Below are 20,880 nucleotides of genomic sequence, written 5' to 3'. Positions count from 1 at the left end.
CTCCTCTCCTCCTTTGTGACTTGGGAACTATAAAAGATGTAAATTTAAAGATGATCAATAACTGTCTGGGAATTTAGAGGTATTCATTAATAAACTTCATGTAAGTCAGAATCACAGCTGAACACCATTTTTGAAGGGTAACATCTTAGAAAAGAAAATGCCCAAACTAAGTTTAATAGTTCAAGGTCTAAAAGTATCAAATTTCATTGCATAATCATTGCAGATTTTATGCCAATTTTTTTTTGCAAAAAAGTGGGGTGCGACCATTATGTAAAGCTTTTTTTTAAAAAAATTGTGCTCCTATTATTTAGTCTCTCTGACTCAGGTTTCTTCTCTTTCCAATTCATTCTTCACACAGTTGCCAAATTCATTTTCCTAAAACACAAGTCTGACCATTTCTCTCCCCTTCTCAATTAATTCTAGCAGCTCCATATTGATTTAAGATCAAATATTGCTTTATCATTATCCAACCTTTTAAAAATTTCTATTTCTAAAGGTTTTATAATGTATATAATTAGCAGTATAGTAGTTTATCATATAAAGAACTAAATATATATGCTCATATATGGGATGTATGAATTTTTTTTTACTGATATAGATGTAGGATTGAAAAATTTTGAAGACAACTATTCTAAGGTAACTTCAAGTTTCTTGGCCACTCAATTTTTATCTGCTAAGAATATTTACCACTATCACCTGCCAAGTTCTCCACTCTAACTTCAGTTCTTTCCTTTCATACTTACAGAGCAAAATCAGAGAAGATAATACAGATCACTAGTTCTCCAGTAGGAAAATTCAAAGTCAGAATCCTGTCAGACATTCCTGTCTTCCAAACTTTGCGTGAATGAGGGACTCATCAGTATCATTTGGAGCTTTGACCTGTCTTACAACTGGCATCCGGGCCACTTTCCTTGGGAAGATTAGATGGGAGGGAAGGAGGCTATAAGCATTTATATAGTATCTACCATGTGCCATGGCACAGTGATAAACACTTTTTACAAATATTATTTCATTTGATCTTCACAACCCTGTGAAATAGGTTCTATTATTATTATCCCTGTTTTCTAGTTGAGGAAAGTCAGGCAAACAGAGATTACTTGGCTTGTCCAAGGTCACACAGCTACTAAGTATTTATTTGAGACTAGATTTGAATTCCAATCTTCCTGGCTCCAGGCCCAGCATTCTACCCATCGTACCACCAGCTGGCTCCAGCATAGATTTCCTCATCAATGGTTTCCACCAAAGTGAAACAAAACAAACAAATTAAAAAAACAACCTCTGGGAACCTCACTATTTGAAATTAGCCTTTCTTAGACTGATATTTATCATATCATCTTACTCTGGCCCTTGTTCTGAATTGTGATCTTTCTATCTCCTAGTTCTGATTCTGGCCATCATCTTGGATTGTCTTTCACCCAAATGGATTTTGCCTCACATTTTATAGTTCTTACCTTTAAAGATCTTGTCTTATATGTTGATCTCCAATAAGCATCTCGGAATTCTACCTTATGTTATGTCTAAGTAAAAAAGACTACAATTGTATATATAGTCCTTTAGACTAGCACTTTAATTTTTTTAACAGTTTGATGTTTGGCAAAACGGATGGTGAGGAATACCAAATAGGTTGATATGTTTAGGAGCTAATGACAATAATAGTAATGATCATGACAATAATACATAACTGACTCTTAAATACTATTTTAAGGTTTGCAAAGCATTTAGATATGAAAGTAGCATGTACGTCGCTGAGTAGGACAAAATTTGGCTGAGGATCACTTTTACTCCTTCAGAGTTTATTACTCCCAGACCAGGCCCTTTGTGTCCCATGGGGAATGGCTTTGGGTGTCATGTTTGGCATCTCACCTTCCTGCCATCTGAACAGACACATTTTTTAAAAATTTATTTTTTATTCATTTTAATACTCTTCTTTTTCATTTTGAGTTCCAAATTCTCTCCCTGCCTCCCTCCCACCTCTTCCTCCACTGAGAAGGCAAACATATTTCCATATTAACCATATTGCAAAAAAAGCAAGAAAAATAAAGAAAGTGAGAAAATAATACATCAATTTGCACTCAGAGTTCATCAGTCCTCTCTCTGGAGGCAGACAGCATTTTTCTTCATGAGTCCTTTGGAATTGCCTTAGATCAGAGCAGCCAAGCTGTTCACAGTTGATCATCATTACAGCATTGCTGTTCTGTGCACAATGAGCTCCCAGTTCTTCTCACTTCACTTTGCATTAGTTCATATAGGTCACCCCATGTTTCTCCTGAAACTATGCCCTTATCATTTTCCATAGCACAATAATACTCTATCACAATCATATGCCACAACTTGTTCAGCCATTCCCCAATCGATGAGCTTCTCAATTTCCAATTCTTTGCCACCAGAAAAAGAGTTGCTATAAATATTCCTATGCATATAAGTCATTCCCCTTTTACTTTGATTTCTTTGGGATACAAACCTAGTAGTGGTATCAGTGGGTCAAAATATACGTAGACCCATTAGGCAGAGTCCCAAATTGTTCTCCAGGACCAGTTCACTACTCTACCAATAGTTCATTAGTATATCTATTTTTCCCTTATTCCCTCCAGAATTTTCCATTTCTGATAAGTATGAGATGATGACTCAGTTGTTTTATTTGACTCCCTTTAATCAATAGTGACTTAGAGCATTTTTTCATATGACTATAGATAGCTTTGATTTTTTCTTCTGAAAACTGCCTGTTTATAACCATGGATCATTTGTCAATTGGGGAGTAGCTCTTATTTTTATAAATTTGACTCAGTTCTATACTCAGAATATATTTGAAAAATGAGGCCTTTATAAGAGAAACTTGCTGTAAAATTTTTTTATATTACTTCATTGTCTGTGATACCTTTTAGCAAAACAGTTTCCCTAATTATCCCTTTTAATTAGGTCTATTTTTGCTTTTGTTTTGTCTGAGGTCATGATTGTTACCCCTGCAATTTTTTTTTGTTTTGTTTAGCTGAAGCATATTAGATTCTGTTCTAGCCCCTTATTTTAATTCTCTGTGTGTCTTTCTGTTTGAAGTGCATCTCTTGTAAACAACACGTTGCTGGAATGTGGTTACTAATCTGCTATCCTCTTCTGTTTTATGGGTGAGCAACCACACTTTGTATGGCACTACGATTCAAGTGCTTTAGACTAGGGGAAGCCAGCCCTCAGTTAGTCATAGGTTCCTTCCTTTGCTTTTTTTGGGAAGCAAGAAGAAATACAGGTTATTAATAAAATCATAAAAGCTCAGGGCTCCTGGATCAGAAATGGTTTGATCACTAGGGCTGGGTTTGACCTTAACCTATTTAAGTTCTTGTGCATTCAGACAGTGATAAGTCACCGCCATCTCCCCATTTGTACTCTCTGTACCCGATTAAAGATATTCAGAACTCAAAAACAATCAAAATCAATATTATCTTTAAAGAAATCCACCTTTAAAGAACTATAGAGAACAGCAAAGTGATAGCTTTAAAAGAGTAACAAGGAGAATTATATAGAGCACCTGTTACCGCCTACAGGCAGGCACATCAAGGGGAATTTCGGGGGAGTAAAACCTTTCAGAGCTTTCCTCAGTCCTTAACACAGAGAGCTTCACGGGCAGCTTCAGTCTTACGTTCTTAATGCCAAGATGTCCGCAGGGATCCTCGTCACTATTCCCATAGTTATCCTCTGCTCACTCCTTGCTACAGCTCGGCTCTCCTCTCTCTCTTCTTGATCTCTCATTATAGTACACCCTTTCACTTCAGCTTCACTCCTAGCACCTTTACAGACTCCTTATGTGTGCCTCTGTGTGCCTCTGTGTCTACCTGTCCACTTATCTCACTCTTGCTGAGTGATTTAACATCTCCTGCTGTGTTAGAAACTCCATCCTCTAGCTCAGAGACAGCTATAACTGAGTGTCTTACTAGTTGAGGAAGACTATAAATCCCAGAATGTGTCCATGAGACAGGGTTCTTACCCCGCCCCCCCCACCTCCCATCCCCCATTCCCCTCATCCCCGCACAGGGCAGCCAGTATTTCAACCTGTGAGAATACACATGTACTGTCTCATTTGAGCCTCACAAAAACTTTATGAGGATGGAACAACAGCTGTTATTGTCCCCATCTTACAAATGAGGAAACTGAGCCTCAGACAAGTTAAGTGACTTGTCCATGTTTTAGTAAGTGCCTGAAGCAGGATTTGAAACCAGGTTTTCTTGAGGTTATGTCTGGAATCCTTCTGTGTGTGTGTGTGTGTGTGTGTGTGTGTGTGTGTGTGTGTGTGCGTGTGTGTGTGTGTGTGTGTGTGTGTGTAGCAATCGGGGTTAAGTGACTTGCCCAGGGTCACACAACTAGTAAGGATCATGTGTCTGGTCTGAGGCCGCATTTGAACTCAGGTCCTCCTGACACCATGCCCAGTGTTCTATCCACTGTACCACCTAGCTGCCCCTCGGAATGCTTTTTACTTAATATGTGCAAGTTAACTGGTGATAAAAATATGATGACATGAGCTCTACCATCAAGGAGTTTCTAATCTGCTGGAGGAGGAATGACAGGTAAACACGTAAATATTGATAAGAATAATAAGTACACAGTAGAGATAAACATTAGAAATACAAGTTGAGAGATATTTCAGATATTCAGAGGTTAGGAAAGGTTTCCTGGAGGAAGGAGCCTCATAGAATGGGAGGGATTTTGACAAGAAGAAATAATCTAAGCATTGGAAGGTAGGGCATGTAGAGTTACAGGAGCAAGGAACAGTGTGACCTTAGCCCCTTACCCCTCCCTTAGCACCAATGCACCTTATCCAGGTCCATAAGGAGTCAAATGGGTTGTCTTACGCAAATCCATATGAGTTGCATTCACAGGAGAGCCTATGAGGTTCCTTTTGTTGTCATTTTTCAGTTGTGTCTGACTCTTTGTAACCCCATTTGGGGTTTTCTTGGCAGAGATATTGGAGTAGTTTGCCATTCTTTCTCCAGCTCATTTTACAGATGAGGAAACTGAGGCAGAGTGGAGTGACTTGCCCAGGGTCACACAGCTAGTAAGTCTCTGAGGCCAGACTGGAACTCAGGAAGAAGAGTCTTTCTGCCTCCAGGGCCAGCACTCTATCCACTATGTCACCTAGCTGCCCTATGGGATTCCTACATTCACATGACGTACTCAGACTACTCTTATTGTGAGGAAAACATTTTGTAAACCATAAAGTACTATATAAATGAGCTGTTATTTATTTACTTGCCAACTTCCTCTCTACACTCCAGCTTCCCAGCCTCTCTTTAGTAAACTAAGCTCTGCAGCCGAGAATCCTGAAACAAGTCACCTACCTTCTCAATATCTGTAAAATGAGGCAGCTGAACTAGAAGACATCTAAGATCACTTTCAACTCTAACCTTCTAGGATTCAATGATTTATTCTAAGATTCCCTGAAGGCAGTGACTATATTCTATTTGTCTTTGTATCCCCTGCCATCACCAGCATAGTGTCCTGCATCCAATATCATCACTTCTTTCCAGGACTGTTGTAAAGGAACGGCTATCCCTCAGTAAATATGAGTTAAATGATGAATGAATGAATGAATGAATGTATGCTGGACTAATTTAAAAAAAAAAGCTCTCTTCCTCCCCAGCCCACCCCCCTTTCCTACCTATCCAGTAGTATTCCATTCTTTCAGGTTTGAATCTAGGAGGTGGTAGATTAAAAGAAAATGTAATGCTGATCCTGAATTTATCTGAAAAACCACTTCTCAATACAAAAGATAATAGGATACTGTAAATTAAAAATTATTTTCCATCTTTTCCACTGGCACATCTCCAAAATTCCTCTTGTTTTTCACTCATACTATGAAATTATTAACTTTACTGATCTAGTTTTCAGTAAACAACCCCACTCTGGCACCCAAAGTCATTCTTCATCTTTATTACAACTTGAATCCTACACAGAATCCACTACAATCAGATTATTCTAACATTCTCTGGAATCTTCTCTGCCCTTGTTCCTACATTCTTTGTTCTGACAACCTTAAGGCAACAGGCCAGCCTGCTGTGTCACCAGTATGGCAGATCATGCTTTTTCATCCTAACTAGATAATTAAGACTCTATAAGAAACACAATTCTCCTGCATCTAATCTTATATGCAAAATAGAATATAAGTCATTATATGTACATATGTATGCCATATATGTTATATATAGATTCTATAGACATTCATAAAACAATATAAATACCCTTTGTTTTATTTCTTCTTTAAATATATTTTCTTGCAACATTGATATTCTAAAATATAATTTCCTCTACATATAGATACTTGAATGAATTCATTTCATTCAAGCCATTTCCTGCAGTTATTTATCAATAAAAAATAATAAACTGACAATGTATTTATCTATATGGATTTATTAAAGGGTTATACCTTATGATAAATATATAACAGTAATAGAGCTTTAAAAATTCCAGTACATAAAAGTTGTCATAGTCTTTTAAAGCATTTGAAGGAACAATTTTTCTGAGTAAAGGTTAGGAGACACATATTAAAGTACTTTCTTGGCTTTGGGGCCTATAGTTTGCTTCTTAACTGCCTTACAACAGTCTCCACATTCTCCAGTTCCAAGCTACATTTGAAGCCTTATTTCATAGTTCCTCCCCCTCCATCCTACCCTCTTAATATTCCAGCCATTCTGTACTCTCCAATTTAGTGTATTTGTATGTGCCATTTTCTAAACTCATAAGATCATCATGTCACTGTGTCTTACCTGTTGGAGTATTTCTCTTCCTTTCAAGACTTATCTCAGGTGGAGCTTTCCCTGATCAGTCTCACCAGCTAGAATTGATTTCTCCTTCACCAATCACTCATCCTTTAATACTTGCATAGAATAAGTGAATTATTATTGCTTGCGCATATGTCTTATGACTTGCCTAGATTGTAATCTTCTTGAAGGAAGAAAATCACCTTTTCCAATAGTATCGCTGATGATGATGATTAAGCTAAAGTTTAGATAATGGCTTCAAAGTTTGCAAAGAACTTTTTGTGCATTATCTTCTATCACAACGACCCTGTGAAGTAGGCATTTTAGAGCTGGTGAAATTAAAGAGAAATCACAGAATTTAAGTGACTTGTAAGTTAGCATGTCACTAGCAAGTGGCAGGTGCAGGCTTCAAACCTAGGTATGTCCTGATTCCCAATCCAACACCCTTTCCACTACACCTAGCACAGAACTATGGGTATAGAAGGTGCTCAAGAAATGTGTGTTCATTTGAATTAATACATGAAAACATAAAACGTCAACTTAAAAATTCCATGAGCAAAAAGCAGCTGAAAATGTAGTGTGCATTCCCTGATTTATTTAAAACATTTTGCCTTTCAAGGGGAGGTGGTTTATTTTTAGCTTTAAACATCTACATTGGAGGAATGGCATAATAGATATAACAACTCTGTTTATAAGTGAATATTTTATTAAATATTATCACTATTGGCATGCAAACTTTTAGATGTTTAATTTTCCATATAGCTTTTCACAGCTCCAGTAAGGGGGATGTAGTCTACTCAAATTAAAGGATTAAAATTAGCTCATGTGATAATCAGGAAATTCCTCCGAGGCCATCCTATCCAAGCAGACTGAAGGCAGATGGTGCTGATGTGTTCAGCATAGAGTAGTGTTGATCACAGAATATCTGCCAATCAAACACTTGGGAGAGAAATGAGCTCCATCTGTGTTTTAATTACTATAGCAAAACCATCCAGTGTAACTACCAGAGCTGTGCATTTTCATACAGTACAGGAGACACAGTACAGACTTTCTTTCATAAAAGGAGGATACAATTGCCACATACTGAATGGACAACAACAAAATACAAGTACTACCAATTAAGAACAAAAGGTGCCATCCAATGACACCATGAATTCTCTCTTTAAATTTTTCTTCATTTTTATTATAGTTCTTCCAGTCCAGATCTACCTCTAAAGGAAATTCCCGACCATGCAAAGGAATGAGGTAAGGATGAAGTCCAAACAGGTTCAAATCTTTGTAACATTTTGACATCTTAAAAAGGTATCCTATGGCAAAAGTCAGTGTTGGAGAGGCTATCAGAGAATGAGCACAGTGTTAATAGAGCCGTGAAGTGGATTAACCTTTCTGGAAATCAATTTGAATTTATAAAAGAAAAGTGACTATATCATCCATATTCTAACTCAGCAATCCCATTATTGGACATAGATCCCAAGGATGTCAAAGATTCACTGCAGTACTCTTCATGGTAGCAAAGAACTAGAAACATAGTTGGGTCCCATGATTTGGGAATAACTAAAAAAAAATATCATATACACAAACTGTGTAGTAAAAAAGAATATGAGAGTGAAACAAGCAGAGCCAAAAGAATGAAATAAACAACGTCAATGAAAAGATCACTAAAAGGAAGTTAAACTCTGAAAAATGAAAAACCCAGTGAAGATGAGACAACGAAACAATCCTCCTTCCTTAAGGCAGAGAAACAGAAATCTGTTAGAATAGCACATACTGTCAAATGCAATAGACTGTTTCTGCTTAATTGTTCTTACAAATGATTGTAATGTATAGATCAAAGGCATCAATAAACCTTTTTTTCAAAAAGGTAATCCATGCTAAAATCGAACTTGAGTATAGCCTTTTAAATTGGATTACTGAAAATTTCAAAATATTTCCAGTGGCAAGTTTTTTCATTCGCTTTTAAATATCTTCTTTTTCCTCTAATTGAATTTAATTCTTCTCAACTTTGGAGTAGAACTGTGGTCCAAGTGAAAGTAAATGGTTACAGCAATAAATCCTCAATGATTTCCGGAACTGTTTTACAACTATAAGCCAAAAACAAGTAGTTAAAGATCAGAAGTAGAGAGTAGTGTAAAGGAATATTCCTCTATCATTCTCTATTATCCTCAACTAGCCTTTCTCATAAAAACAAACAAACAAACAAAACCCTTGCCTATGGTCTTACAACTAATATGTTAAAGAGATAAGACTTGAGCCCAGGCATCTTCCTGATGCCTCTACATGCCTTCTATGCAGTGGGTCACAGTGTCTCAAAAGACATAAAATACTGCTGGGAGGGGCAGGACCATGACCATGTCTCTAAAATTCATGCAGCAGGAATTTTATGACTTCGAGGTACCTGTGTAAGTATACAAATATATATATATGTGTGTGTGTGTGTGTGTGTGTGTATACTTACACATATATATGCACATATGTGTGTATATATACAGAGTTATGTATGTAATTATAATTCAGAAAGTATCATCTTTTGCCAAAATTAAACAATTAAATTAAACTTTAAAGTACTATAACAATAACAGTTATTGTTATTATCTGTAGTATTTTCTCTCTCACCCCTTTAATGCTTATTAGTGCCCTCAGAAGTTTAAAAAAAAGGATAGGGAGTTCATTTTGGCCACTTGCTAGTAGCTATTCTGGTTTGACCAGTAAATGATTGAAATTATTGCCTTTAATCAGGCTTTGGAGCAGGAAAATATTGAATTCAAAGATTCATTCACTATATGACCTCATTAGTGTGGATAATTAAGAATTGGCTTAGAATGAAATTACTGAGACTAGTTAACAGATGGTGCAAATATAATAAAGACAATGTTACTTCACTATATTGACAAATTATATTTCAAACATTTGTTAGTAGTAAAAAAAAAAGCACCCACAGTGTAAGAAACATTCACTTCATGGTTTTATAAAAAATCACCACCAATTCATATCTATATAGCACTTCTATTCTCTCTCAGTACTCTAGAGTAACTATAGTAACGTAGATTATGCTAATACCTTTCCATTGCTTCTTTCAGTTCCCATGTTACTGCTGTGTCCCTACAAGAGAAGGAAAAGGAGCTATTGAGCTATGGCAATGCAGCTGGGCTCCATTATTGTATGGAGAGCTCAGTAGTCTCACTATGACACCCTCTAATTCCAGCTAACCTTCATTAGGGCAGGAAAGTGATTCCCCCAGAAACTGTTATTTACACACAAGGAATTTATTATTACTCAACTTTAGAATGAAATCACAACTAATGGACTTATATAAAAGGCTTGAAGGTTTAACTTGGATTTAGTTCATAAAGTTAAACTTGCATTGAGGAATTAGCATGTCTCAAATTTAATAGAATGGTGATAAGACAGCAATAATCAATTATAGTAGTAAGCTATAAACTTCTGAACTAAATAAGTTCAGCATCATTGCAATGAATAAACAAGGAGAGAAGAAAAAATGGAGCAAGGAGAAAATAGGGAGTGAGAAAAATCTAAGGACTGACAAGAGAATGTGTATACATGTGTGCATACACATATATACATGTATATATATATATATATTTAAATCTCAACATTTATTATTAGAAACTAAAAAATGTCAATACCATAAAAACAACAAATGAACTAAATACCTAATATCCCATTAGAAGTATTCTTGAAATACTGCAAACAGTGCATCTTTACAACGTCAGAAAGTACAAGAGCTGTGAGCCAGTTCAGATAACAGATAATTAACTGACATGGAACATAAAGTCTTACTTTCCAAGGGCTGGTTCAGTTCCTAGCCTTGTAATCACCCCAAAAAGTGGGCTCTCTTTATGGAGCCTTCTCAATCCTGAGGAAATAGCACTAGAGCATAGGGTGCAATACAAAATTGCAACTTAAAAAAATGCGTTGGGCCCCCCTCTCTCCTATTACACAAAGGCCAGCTCAGGATCCATAAATGAGATGCACAGAGCTGATGGAAATCTCCTCAATTTGAGTGTGTGAGTGTGTGTGTGTCTGTGTGTGTGTGTGTCTGTGTGTGTGTTCTTCCAGCCACAGCAATCCCCTTGCTGAGGCTGTGCAATCTACATCTATGGAAGGATTATCCACACTAACAAAATAATGGATCCTCAAATTATTGAGATAACAACATCAGGAGTGAGCCTAAATGGGATGTACAGCGCTGACTGAAATCTCCTTGATTTGAATAGGGTATGGTGTGTGTGTGTGTGTGTGTGTGTGTGTGTGTGTGTGTGTGTGTGTGTGGCATTGGGGAGAAAGTTGTTGCTGTTTATTGTTGAATTATTTTCAGTCATTTCTAACTTTTTGTAACCCCATTTGGGGTTTTCTTGGAGAAGATACTGGAGTGATTTGCCATTTCCATCTCCAGCTCATTTTATAGATGAGGAAATTGAGACAAACAGCGTTAAGTGACTTACCCAGGGTTACACAGCTAATAAGTGGCTGAGGCCAAATTTGAACTCAGAAAGATGAGTCTTCCTGACTCCAGGCCCAGAACTTTACTGGATCACCTGGTTGCCCACACTGTACCTATACTAGTACAGGCACACACACACACACACACACACACACACACACACACACACAAATTGGAGCATAAAGAAGCCACTATTGAGAACCAGAAATATGGAGCTAAAAGGGCCAGAAGTAGGAAAGAGGTCGTGTCTAGAGGGGAAGCAATCTTAAAGCTAGAATCATAGCAAGGTCCAAGAGGGAACCAAGCAAATCAAGGCTCAGGAAATTGAGTACTAGGACAAATAACAGGTTACTAAAATGAAGAGTTATGTCAATCTGCCATACTCAGCTGTTCAGTGAACACTGGAACAGGAATCTTTATGCCTGGCTCAACTCTCCAGTTTCCTCTGATACCTCTTTAGCTAGAGCTTGCCATTGTTTTTCAAGGCAACAACCAACTCCAAAAAGCAATGAACACAAGGCCTAAAGAACAGCAGTCAAATTAGAGACTGTTTCAATGGCCAATAATTAGTAATCTGAGCTCATTCTGAAATAATTGGTATAAATTGTTTAGGCCGCTGATACCAAGGGGAGGCAGAGAGTAAAGAAAATAAATTTATTTTAGTTCTGCTTACTCAAGGTCAGGACACAAACATCTTTGTTAAGCTTAATGATCAGACAATTTCAGCTTTCAAAACCTTAAATTTAGAAAACATCTTTTTTACAACTAAAATGATTGATATTCATCTCTCTCAATCTCCTGCTTTTAAACATGCCTAAAACAATTCACTTTACACTGAGATGGCTTCTCTAAGAATGACAGTACTGATTTTCTTGGTGACAAACAAATAAGCAGCAACTATAGTTTCACTGAAACTCCAGCCAAAGCAAATGTCATGCTAATGTCATATTTCGTCATTTTTGGTCAAGAAATTATTCTCTTTATCAACTAAAGCGCTACCCTGCTGTATCACTGTGCTTTCAGGACCCCGGATCCCAGAAGGCCACGCCAGCTGGGCACAAGTTCTGAAAGGACTTATCAAAGTGGACAGGCTTTAAGCACAGGTCAAGTCCACTTATCCCGTCCACATCACAGGGGTTAGAAGTGCGGTGTCCCCCTTACCCTCTACCCCCACACAACCTTGAAAATCTGCATAAAACTTTCTGGCCCTCCATTTGAACCAGAGAAGAAGTCTGAAATATTATGGTATTAAAAGATAAAATATGTTGATATTAATCTAATACCACACATACATTTTATGCGTTTCTGAGTTTCCAAACTTTTTCTGTTTCATCTGCTGGCCTTCACGTGTCATCTGTGGCTTCCACAAAACTCCTCCAAAATTCCCATTGAATTTCTTATTCCAACCCCCAATATGTAGAAACGACGATAGGGAAAGTCTTGATGTGGAAGGGATAACTGTAATGGACTTATATTCCCTAAGGTCGAGGATTGTTTGTTAGTTTTTGCTTTCATTTGCCTCTCCAGGGCTTAACAATATCTGGCCCATAGTAAGCCCTCAATAAACGCTTGCTGACTGATTGATTATTGCCCAAAGATCATCCTAGCTAAGTTTTAAATTCCTGGTTTGGGACACCAGTGCAAATACTAGGAAATAGGAAATAGAGTGTCATGTTCAAAGAATTACAAACAAGCCAGTATAGCTAGACCATGGAGTGCATGAAGGCCACAAAGCACAAGAAGACTTGAAAAGTAGGAAAAAAAAGGGAAAGACCTAATTGAAAACAGTGTTAAAATGCCAAATAAAATTAATTATATTTGACCCTGAGGTAGTAGGATGCCATTGGAGCTCATCGAGCAGGGATGTGACATGGTCTAACCTGCTCTTGAGAAAAATCATCTTGGTAGCTGAGTAGAGGGTAGACTGGAAAGGGTAGAGAACTGAGGCAGAGGAAGCAGTCAGAAGGCTATTGTGATAGGCCAGTCAAGAGATAAGAGCCAGAATCTCAATCTGTGTAAGGAACAGTCATTCTTCCAAAATAAATTAGTAAAATAACACCCATCTCTATAAAGCCTTCTCTGACCCCCTGGACAAAAGTGACCATTCATTTCCTGAACGATTGTGGCTAAATAAGTGGAGAGAAGGGGATTTATGCCACAGATGCAATGAAGATAGAAAGGAAAAGACTGGGTGAGTGAGAATGAGGAGTTGAGAATGAGGTTCAGAACCTGAGTCACTAGGAAGATAGTGGTAAGCTCAAGAATACTAGGGAAGTTGAGAAGAGGGGAAAGTTTGGAGGCAAAGATAATGAACTCTGTTTTGGATCTCGAGTTTGAAATGCATATGTCATCCAGTTCAAGATGCTCAAGAGTATACATTCTAACTTGGATTAATTAAACTCATGATGATCACCTGCCTGAGGGCAAGACTTTTAAAATTTTTCATCTTTCTAACCTTGGAAACTTGTACATGCACAATATTATGTATAGGTAATTTATAGGTGCTTGTTGAATCGAATGAACCAATGGAAAGCCAGAGTTTCCCTTTCTATGACTGTTTTTTTTATAAGATATGAAAAAAACATCAATACCAACTAGCCTCCAAAATTCTTTCTAAACATGTGCTTGCTGAAGAAGCTATTCAGGATACTCTTGAAAATATTATGGGCACTAGGGTGTGTTACATCTCTCTCAAAAGTTGTATCTTTCTGAATAGTTGAGTAATTTGAAACAGATATTGGCAGAAAGAAATGAGGTAAAATACTGTATTATATTCAGGGTTAACTCATAATTCATGCCATTAATGCCATAAAAAGTAAATTCAGCATAAATACTTCAGAAAAAATAACTTCAATCTTATAATTACTGGCTGTCATGAAGATGAGGTCTAAATTTCCAATTGATCAATGAAATGTTTTATCTAGAATTATCTGCTTTCTATCTAAATTGCATGTCAAAAGTCACTAAGCAGACGACTTCTTAGACACAATTATAAAAATGGCAAAACCCCAAGTACAACTTTAAACCCCATAATAGAGAAACTTCTGCCAATACAGAAGAAACAGAGGCTATCGCATAAATCAATAAAGAAGATAGTTACAATTAACAGTGCCCTGGAAAGATCAATTGGGCTTTCTTTCAACTTGGCAATTTTACTCACTTGGGCCAAATGAAAACATGCAGCTTTCAATACAGTCTCTCCTTAAACAATTATTCTAGATTCACCATGAGTTTAAAATGAGATAATCCTAAATATCAAGTTACTTCAAATAGTGATTGACTCTTAGTATACCACTCATTCTTTTCAAATTCCATTCAGAAAAATGAAAATTCTTTCTAAATGTAACTTAAGCTTTCCATTTAAAATGCTTAACATATGTGAATTGGCTGGTGAGGAGCCACAGGGGGGCAAGAAGGGACAGATAGAGATACAAAAATAGGCAATTCAGGACCAATACGATAAAACTTTCCAGTAGCCACCAACAACATAGAGAACACTGACAGTGGGGTTTTTTTTTGTTTTGTTTTGTTTTGGTTTTTTTTTTGCCATTTCTCCTTTTTCCTCTTACTGGACTATTGCAGTAGCCTTCTGTGACCTCTCAATGGCCTTTCCAGCCCATCCTCCGCTCAGCCGTCCATCTAATCTTCCACAAGTACAGATCTGACCATGTCCGATACTCCTCCTTCCTCCATGCATTTCTGCTGCTGGTCCTCCAGGCCTGAAATGCTTCTTCATCTCTACCTTCTGGCTCCCAGATAAAATCTCACCTTTTCTAAGAAGCCTTTCCCATTCTCTTTTAATGCTAATGCCTTCCTTCTGTGACTATTTCCAATCTATCCTGCATATACTGTACATAGTTGTCACTTATTGTCTCCCATGACCTCCTTGAGAGCAGGGACTATTTTATCCCTTTCTTTGTATCCCCAGCATTTAGCACTGCCTGGTACATGGCAGGTGCTTAATAAATGCTTGTCAACCAGACTTGATTAAAACCTGATTCTCATTACTCTCCTTTCTCATTGGTATAGGACGACAGTGCAATCCAGGCTTTCCTTTACAGCACCAATTGCATCTTCTCTCACACCCCCTGACAACATGCAAGCCCCCTATTGCCACTTTCAGACTTTGGACAGAGCACCAGGCCTGGAGTCAGGAAGACCTGAGTTCAAATCCAGTCTCAGATACTTACTTGCTGTGTGACCCTGAGCAAATCATTTAACCTGTTTGCCTCAGTTTCCTCATCTGTAAAATGGATATAATAGCACCTATACCTCCCAAAGCTGTTGTGAGGATCAGATAACTGTAAAGCACTTAGCACACAGCTTTGGCACAAAATAAGCTATATATAAATGTTAACTATTATTATTATCTTTTCTTCTACTGACTTCATGTAGCAGCTTTGCCTCCTTTGAGGTTCACTCAATCTAAATCTAGAAACTGGGTGAGATTATTAGTGACCACCTGGACATTTTTATTCCCAAGAAGTGAATGACATTATCCCTCTCTGCCCTAACTCCTATCCTCATACTGAAAAAAGTCAACATCCATGTTCCCTCAAATAACCCAAACTTTCGTTTTCTCTGTCTGCTCCATTTCCATGACTTACTCCTCAAATACGCAGTCAGTCACGTCTTTGATCTTGCCATCATCCAAGAATCTACTTCGAAAACTTCCTTGATCAGATCAACAAGCTCTTATCATTCTATCTCTCTCCAAATCTATCCATGGTTCTCACTATGAGTTGAAATCTTCCTGAAATCTCTCCATCCTGAGTATTTTACCAGACCATCAATGCTGCTCTGCCTATACTGTCCTTCCTTCCAAATTCTGAGCCTTAGTGACCCAATTAAACACTACACTATCCTTAGCTCTAGAATCGCTTTCTTCCTTGTCCTACTGACACTCATGCCTTGCCAAACCTCAACCTTGTGTGAATCCTGTTGTAATAATTAGCTTGTGTTAAGCATTGAGGACAACAGAATTCCCTTTAAGGTCTATTTGGCTCGGACTTCTTCAGCTTTGGGGAGTTAATCTTACATGAAAATTTCTGCCATGGTCAGAATCTCTCTATGTCCCAGTTAGGAAAATTTTTAACACCTAGGTAGAGGGTGGCCTCTCTGCCTAAACTTACATCTATCTTTAACTCTTTGTAGTTGAGGCAAAATTCAGTTTACTGGAAATGTTTAATGAAACAGTATATTTTATTACAATGTCTGTGGATAGACCAGTAGCAGGAGGGGAAGTTGGAGAAAAAGATGATCTTTTCAGGAGACTTCCTTTGACCTGGGTCCTTTACTCCAAGATTCCTATATAACTAATGACTCCCTTCAATATCTCCCTTCTCTGACACAGCTTGACACTCTCATTGTTCTCAAAGACATGCTGTAAATAGCATGAAGGTTCCAACCTCTTAAATCCAGAACCTCAGAATCTCTCCCTCCAGTTCTGACATAATATCTTCCTTTTATATGCAAATTGCTCAGTGTGACTCAGTCACTCACATAATGTCTTTGATTAATTCAAGGAGGTATACAGGCTCTGTTCACACCCAATTTTGATTATTTGACTCAATCAAAAAATTTTGTAATGAAGGTATCAGAGCTCAAAAGGGATGGTTTTAATCCTACCTTTATATCTACCATCTGTCACCTCTGCTTCTAGTCATAGGATGCTAAATGGATCCAGCGGGAGTCTTGCAACTATGCTACCTGGATCAACTACAAATTTATGTTATAATAACAGCAGCAACAACAATGACAACAATAATAATAGTCAGCATTTAGGTAGTGCTTTGAGGTTTGCAAAAATATTTTACAAACATTGATCTCACTTTAACTTCACAACAGTCTTAGAAAACAGGTGGTATTTTTATCCTGAAAACTGAAAGCTGACAGCCCAAATGATTATTTCTTGTTTATATGCTAGAAATAAGAAATTGACAAGGATGAAGTAATTTTTTAAGGTAGCTCGGTGACACAGAGGATTGAGCTCTGGGCCTGGAGTCAGGAAGATAGGTCTAAATTCAAATGTGACCTTGGGCACTTGCTAGGTGTGTGACTCTCAGCAAGTCACTTAACCTCTGTTTGCCTCAGTTTCCTCAATTGTAAAATGTAGATAATAATAACCTACCTCTCAGGGTTGTTGTGAGGATCAAAAAGATTATAGTATTTGTAAAAACGTGCATAACATGGGCCTGGCACCTAGCAGGTACTCTACAGATGCTTACTCCCCAACCTCGTCAAATTGAGTTTGAACTTGACTTTGTAGGCAATGATGAGACACTGATGGATTGTAAACAGCAGTGACACGATCCTGCTCCCTTCTCCAAAATAAGGATGTATAATTATAGGGCAAAAATTTTACCTATGATATGGCTGAATTTCTTTAAACATAGGCATTACTAAATTAAGCAACATCACATTATTTCAAAATCTTTGGGAAAGTAGACATTACTTATGATATTTTAAGTAACATCATATTTGCTCTGTTCTACTTATAAATTGTTTAACAGTCTTAGTGCATTAACATAATTATATCCATGGCATAACACAATGATACCAAAAAAGGTAGACTTGTAAAGAAATTATCATATGCCTTTTTAATATTTGTGAGACAGAAAATTTTAAAGAATAAATTTAAGGTGATATGATTTTTATTTCAATAGGAATAACCTTGTCACAATGTAATTAAAATATTTGGTTTTAGTATCTTTCTAATTTTTCCCAAAACTGAAATTCTTTATGAAAGCATTGATGCAGGCTTATAAAGCATATAACGTGTTGATTACTGTGCTATCAGGCAAAACCACTGTTATCGTTTAATTGTAGGAAGACAAGCTATAATTCCAGAATACTACACATATCCAAATACCAAAATGCAATCACTAATGAACATTTCCACAGGGAAAGGTAGACTAAACTGAAGAAGCTATTTATTTCCAGCTAGCATTACCTTCAAACATAGGAAGGAATAAAAGATTTTTCTTCATCTTTCTCTATTTTGAATCTTCTCTAGCAAATATTAAGCTAAAATTGGCAACTGTCCTATACCACCACTTAAAACCAAAATTATAATAATGCAACATTATTAGTAAGACATTATGAATGTTCTTTAGAAATCAGTAAAAAGAATACAGTTAATCTTGTTGAACTGACACAATTCTAAGAGAGACATAAAAAGCTCAGAAGCAAGGGAATAGAGAAAAATGCACGCTTATAAGGGCCAAGCCAGAAACATCTGTTATTCACTGGCTATTGATGGAAATGCTTTAGAAGAAAAAATGAAAATGGATATTAAATTCTAAAGAAAAAAGTTCATTCATGCCACTTCTATGAGATAGCTGTTTAATAACAAAATGGTTCTGAAATACAAATTCCTCTTTCTAAAGCTAATATCCTTTAAACATGTGCATAGTGGAAAGATGCTTTGTGGATATTTTAATTTTACAAATTTAATGTTATAATTAAAGCAAAATTTTAACTATTAAAAATAAAACAATAAAAAGTTAACATAAAGCAAACCAATCAGAATTTTCAACTTCTTATAGTCATTAATCCAAACAACTTGCACAACAATATACTGAAGTAATGAACAAAAAGATAAGTCATGGGTCTCTGATTTTAAACATGAGGGTTTTGCTATCGAACATATATTCTTTGTCTCCTTTTCTTTATATTTTCTAAATTTGTTGAAGTTCTGTTGTCTATACCCCACAACATGCAAACATGCAACTTATCAAAAGTCCATTACCCCACTTATACTTTCCCATAATATTATTGGGGCTTTCTTTCCTTCCTTCCTTCTTGCCTTTTCTTTCTTCCTGCCTTCCTTCCTTCTTTTCTTTCTTTCTTTCTTTTGCCTGGGGAGTTGGGAGGGGGGGACGGGAAAAGTGAAAGTCTGAATCTGTGATTTCATCAGCATAGAGAATAATTAGTAAGAAAACTCTTCCACCAATATAGATCAGCAATTTAACTATAACTCATAGCCTTAGAAGTTGCCTGGGGTATTGAGATTAAATGACTTGGCCATGACCATACAGCTAGGTAGGGTCAGAGTCAATACTTGAATACAAGTCTTCTTGACTTCTTGACTCTAAGGCTAGCCCCTCCCCCATCCACTACACCAAGTTTCTCCTCATAATATTGTGGCTTTTTCAAATGTTTATGTAACTAAACATAATATATAGCTGTTACATATTTTTAAATTTTCCTTATCACTTACCAAAATTTTCCTTATCACTTACCAAAACATCTATCAAACAATATCAGGAGGTATATATGTATATGGGTGTATATGTTCAAAACAGTAAAAATAGAAGGCTTCACTCACTTTTCTATTGCTGTTTACTACTGTACTACTGGCCTACTTGATAATTTTGACTGCAGGATTTTCTTTATGAATTCACAGGTATTTTTTATAAGCCTGTATAATAAAAGCTTTAATTAAGAATATCCCATTTCCAGGTAACTGGTTGAAATGCTATAAATTCAGCTAAAGATGCATATAAGAAAGACAGAAAAAAATCTACATATCTAAAAACAGCTTAATATAGGCATTTAACAGCACAAATCACTTACCTTCCATTACTGGGAATGTCTAAAATAATACTGGGAGCTTCAACAAATGGAGAGGGGCTTATGATCTTTGGTGAGGGGTGAATCATCCTGTTGTAGCTGCTCTGAATAACCCCTGTATGCATACTGACATCATCAGTAAAGACTTGGAGGCAGAGGATACTATGGTAACCGTGCAATGTGCTGAGAGACAGAAGCCTTTAATTGCTTTAACAACTTCCTGGGGCTCTAGCTACCCAGCTTCGATTTGCTAAGTAGGAAATGAAGGTTGTCACAGAGTCAGTGAGTGTGACACAGAGCCAGAGGACTCAATGAATTCCAAACCTATTTATTGTGAAGTGACTTTTTAATGACAAATGTCATTATTTGAATCCATTAGCAATATTCCTCTGACATCTAAAGGTTCTTCCAAAGTCACAGGTTAAGAAACACAGCTCCCAGGTAGCAATTTTACAAGTACAATCTCTTGCATGGTTTTCTCATTTAGCCAGTATCAATATTATTGCATCATTACAGCTGTCTTTTTATTTCTTACAAGAAAAACACTTAATATTATTCTAGAAAAGAGGATTACATTTATGCTTTTTAGAGCTCAGGATACTTCTAACAATGGAAAAGAAATGCCTCTATTTACTCTTTGGCAGGATTCAGGTTGCTCAACAAACATTATTCCCAATTCCATTTATTTCCAAGCTCCAAGGGATTTTGCCAAATTATAACATCAAGAGCACACCTCTAGTTAATATCAAGAATTCTATAAGCATAATATCAAGACATAATAACAAGAAATATATCTAACATCTTACCTATTACCAGAGTCCCTTAACTTTTAGTAATTCATACCATTCTAAAACAAAACAAACAAAAAACAACACTAGGCTTAAAGTAATTTTAAAACTAAGAATACTTTAGGATCAAAAAAATCTAAAATGATATATTATGTTCATTTGATTGAAATGTATGCTTTCATAAACATAAAATTTATTATCTTCACCATAAAAAATACTGTCTTTTTCTCCAAAGGTTGGAGTGGCATGTTTTTAAACCAATCACATTTGATTTTTTTTTCACTACAAACACCATGTAATTATAAAGATAAGCAAG

General features: G+C 36.6%; 1 protein-coding gene across 5 annotated transcripts in view; it reads right to left on the bottom strand.

Moving 5' to 3' along the window:
- PAM (peptidylglycine alpha-amidating monooxygenase) overlaps positions 1-20,880 on the bottom strand; it is a 354,803-nt gene that overhangs the window by 306,653 nt on the left and 27,270 nt on the right. The window contains exon 1 of one of the 5 annotated variants that reach the window (XM_027869177.1): positions 9,798-9,816. The exons of the other annotated variants lie outside the window; for them this stretch is intronic. The gene's annotated coding sequence lies outside the window, so the exon portion shown is untranslated. Of the gene's footprint in view, positions 1-9,797; positions 9,817-20,880 lie in introns of those variants that run through there. 5 annotated transcript variants of the gene reach the window in all.

The sequence above is a fragment of the Vombatus ursinus genome, unplaced genomic scaffold (genome assembly GCF_900497805.2).
Source record: "Vombatus ursinus unplaced genomic scaffold, bare-nosed wombat genome assembly UNPS02014792.1, whole genome shotgun sequence".
Lineage (NCBI taxonomy): Eukaryota > Metazoa > Chordata > Mammalia > Diprotodontia > Vombatidae > Vombatus > Vombatus ursinus.
Note: the sequence above shows the minus strand (reverse complement) of the source record. Positions and strands in the feature narration are given on the sequence as shown.